Raw genomic sequence first — 4,360 nt, 5'->3', positions numbered from 1 at the left:
ATCAAAGGGGGCAATTGACTTCCCTTCCTCTCCCTGTTATCTCACTATATTGCAGAAAGAAGATCAAGAACACAGCCAGACAGGCCCAAATCATTTTAAATACAACACCTGTCTCTCAGGTTAATTTAATTTGCAAAGAGAGTCATTTATTAATACCCATTAATCTGTCTCCCCATCCATTTGTCCTCCTTAGCACCATTTGTCTGTCACCCCTAAACAGAATTACCTGTACTCCTCATCTCCCCTCCCCTCCAAAAAGAGAGGTGTAAAATACCTGAACTTCATTCGGCTATTGGGTAATCACTGTGTGATTCTCCCCATGCACATGTTAAATAAAACCTTTCTCTTATGAATCTGCCTTAATTGTGAGTTGATCTTTCAATGAACTTCCAGGGGAAAGGGCAAGTTTCCCCTCACCCCTGCAAAGTTCTTTAGGAAGAACATCTAGTGGGTTTGGCTGGTTAGAGGCAGCTTCCTGGCACTTGCGAGATGAATAGGACTTTGGCAGAGGGAAGGGGCAGTGGTGGGAGTCCAGGCCTGAGGTCCAGGGCCCAGGGCTGAGCTGTTCATGGCTCTCGAGGCAGCCGGGATCCACATATTGGCTTTGTGCCCGTCAGGCACCGGGCAAGCAGCCAGGGCGCAGGCCACACTCAGAGTTTGGGCGCTCTACTGGGAGTGCTTCAGCTCGGGATGGAACAGGATGAGAAATGGGTTGAGGAAAAGAATCAGGTAGTTGGAGCAGTAGGCCAGAGCCACTGCGACCGCCTTGCTTCCCACAACTGGTGGTGGGAGTGCCCTGCCACAGCGCAGAACCCCAAGCTGCTTGAGGACTGCAAGCGTCTCCTGGAGCCCTGTGGGGAGCGCCCCTTGAAGACGCTTCTGAGCCTGTCTGTGGAGAGGTCTAGGATCAAAGGGACCAACTGGTGAGAACTGGGCAGTGAAAACCGTGATGAAGTCCCAGCTCTTCCCAAGGTGAGTGTGGCAGACTCAACATCTGGTGGCTCTTGCTAGCTAAATGTGCATTCAGATTTCAGGTCTCATGCAATTGAATTTATGGTTGCTTTTTCAGAAAAACATCTAGTTTTCACCTGGCCCTGAAATTCCCTCATTCTGGAGTCTTTCCCCCATCCCCTCATTTTTTTAATCCCACCCATGTGCTTGATCTGTTCACTTTCAGTGACTGAGAAGACTACAGCATTTAGCTTCTGGCCTGTGGGCCTGGCATGGTTGAGGGAGATGCTGTTCCTGAAGACTCCTGGCCCAGGACCCTGAACCAGACAGGCCACCCTCTTATTTCCTCTGTTTCTCACTGTCCTATCTCCTACTAATTCCTCTGCATTTGCAGAAACAGATTGGAGAAAGATGGAGGACACTGCCTTGCTGCTTGACAGCAGGGACACATACCTGCGTATATGCATTTGTTTCTTCCTTCTGCATTGAAGCTCATCATTAGGTCCCTTCAGTACTGGTTAGAAAAGTTTGGGGTGAGATAAGGACAATGTGTTGGGAGGTTGAGAGCCAAGCTCAGGTCTCCTTTATAAGGCTTTAGTTGGCTTTTGATGAGGCCATCTGTCGGAGTTGTCATGGAGGTTTCACTAGCCTTTGAATAAGCCATCAGCTAGCTGTGCTGACACAACTGGCCTGTGCTTGGGGTACCTCAGCCTACCTGGGCCACACGACACAGATGCAGTAAAGACTTCTTTTACCTGGTTACTTTTCAGAGTTGCTTCGAGCTTGCTACTTCTTTTCATCCTCTGATCTTCCAATGGAGACCAAGTTTGTCATAGATTTTTCCCTTTACCTTCTTTGCCTTCTAATGACTTTTTAAACCAGCATTCTAATTGTCCTGTCATTTACCCTCCCCACCCCTCACTATTTCCTCAAGTCAGGACAACAAATTTGAAAGCCAAAACATAACCTGAACAGCTAACTGGGTTTTGCCAGCACCCATGTATTTCTAGAGTATGCTTTGTAGCTACAGAATACATTTTGTATTTTTCTGTATCTGTAGATTTTTTCTTCTTCCAAGTCTCATTGTTCTTTCAGTTTTCTTTATTCTGATAATTTCAATTCAAGGTCATGGTCAGAACGATCCTGGATTGGTCTCTGATGTTTAGTACTTGCCTTTTCTTACAAATCTTTCCCTTGAATTACAAAATCGGTTATCGCTGCTTAATCCCAGCAGGTGCTCAACATTTTTTTTTTTTTTTTAAATAGCGATGGGGTCTCCCTCTTGCTGAGGCTGGTTTTCATCTCCTGACCTCAAACCATCCTCTCACTTTGGCCTCCCAGAGTGCGAGGATTACGGGTGTGAGCCACCAAACCTGGCCCATTTTTTTATAGTGATGCCTGTATTTAATGTTATTCCAAGTCATTTCCAATTTATAATCTTCCTCCTTTTACCTTTCTTTATTCTTAACTTGCTTTGAAATCTATGATTTGACTTCTTATATGCAATGACTTCTACCTGTCCAGCCCCACTGGTGACTGTCCCAGTGAAATTTAGTGGATCATCTACTGATTCTCTTCCTCCCACAAGGAGACTTGAAAGTGGAGGAAGGGCCATGGCTTGGTTCTTGCCTTATGTTAGCACAGCTGCTCTCTGGATGCTTCCCTGCTTTGTTTCTCAGCACATTTCCCATTGGGGACAGAAGACTTGAGGAAGGCACCCTGGGCTCTCTTATGCCTGCCCCAAGAGAGTCTACTACCAAACCAAGGTAACTCGGTTGCTCTCTGGGTCCTGTAAACCCCGCCTTCTTGCTGTTCCCTCTGTGCCAGCCAGCTTATTATGCCTCTTAAACATTTCAGTAATGCTCACAGGGCCAGCCCAGGTTCCTGAGTGCTGGCTTCCTCACTCGCCTGAACCCTAATGGGTCTCTGTGAATCCCATTGCACCTTGGTCTGGCTGAGCTTTCTGATCTGTTTCCCACGCCATTGATTTGTTCTCAACAGAGATGTTTTCTGAGCATCCATAATGTGTTAGACACAGACTTGGATTAAATAAAGCCCGCCAGGGTCATGTGGGTGAGTTACAGAGAAAAGTTTTGGAAGAAGTGTAGGGATAACTCGATTAGGAAATATTATCTTTAAATTTGCCATTGAAATTGTCTGGTCTTTGCAGTAGGGTCATGGCAGGGGAAGCGGTGAGGGTATTGTTTGCCTTCCAAACTACAGCAGACTTAGGCTGTTTGTGACCCTGAAGAATAATAACAACAATAAGTTACATTTGCATTTTTTCTTCCCCATAGAAATCAGGGTGACAATTCTTTAGGGGAAAATGTTATTATGCTTCTTTTCTCCTGGAGGAAACTAGCTTAAAGTCACAGTAAGTGGAAAAATCTAGAATGAAGTCCAAGTCCTGAATTTATTCTGATTGTTGTCGAGTTCCCGACTGCCTAGCTGATGAGAGTCTCTGACCTCTGCCCTTGGGTGAGTGGAGGAGAACTGAGAGAGGCAGGGCCAGCGGTGATAATAGATGCAAACCTGTTGTGGGCATTATCAAGGACTCCTAAATCAAGGAGAGATAAAGAGAAAATGAGCCTGAGTACACATTCTTCTTTAGCTTGCTTGGGTACATCACTTAGCTGTCAGCCTCCCTGAATAGGTATTTCTTAAATGAATAACAGTTTCTCTAAATGAGATGGCAATACGAAAGTATCTGAAAACAGAACAAAATTCTGTGCCATGAAATGTTCTATACCAGTACTAGGAATGATTATTCCCATAGTATTATTTTTTAATATCAATAGTAATAAGAATAAATTAGGATAATGGTAATTAATTTGGTCTGTAGACAGAACAGGACCATAAAAATGGTTTTATGGGAGTGATTCAGACAGTGTTTGTGCTAATGAAGGCCCAAACATCTCAGTTATTTCTAAATGTTTTCTTTTATTCTGAGAAAATTCTCATTCCTGACAGAAATTAGACTGGACAGGTAGCATGTAAAAGGCATCTATTCCATAATATAGAAAAGTTAATTCTCCCTATTACATGAGGAATGTAATAAAAGCTGTGTTGTCCACTAGCAATAAATAACTATCTAAATCAAAATAATTAAAATTAAATAAAATTAAGCCAGGTGCAGTGGAGTGCACCTATAGTTCCAGCTACTCAGCAGGCAGGAGGATCCCTTGAGTCCAGGAGTTTGAGACAGGCCTCAGCAAGTGAGGCCCTATCTCTAAAAAACAGAATAAAACAAAAAACTAAAACAACTAACTGAAATTAATAATTTGAGTGCTCAATAACCACATGTGAGTATTGGCTATGGTATTGAATAGTGCAGATATAGAGCGTTTCCATCACTGTGGAGACAACTAAGAATTGTAGGTATGCTGTCCCCTCTCCTGCCTCGGGATAG

General features: G+C 44.0%; 1 pseudogene; it reads left to right on the top strand.

The window, feature by feature from the left end:
- The first annotated feature begins 690 nt into the window (after positions 1–690).
- Positions 691–4,360, top strand: part of LOC105823547 — a 102,504-nt pseudogene continuing 98,834 nt past the window's right edge.

Source organism: Propithecus coquereli, unplaced genomic scaffold, assembly GCF_000956105.1.
Source record: "Propithecus coquereli isolate 6110/MARCELLA unplaced genomic scaffold, Pcoq_1.0 Scaffold679, whole genome shotgun sequence".
NCBI lineage: Eukaryota > Metazoa > Chordata > Mammalia > Primates > Indriidae > Propithecus > Propithecus coquereli.
Note: the sequence above shows the minus strand (reverse complement) of the source record. Positions and strands in the feature narration are given on the sequence as shown.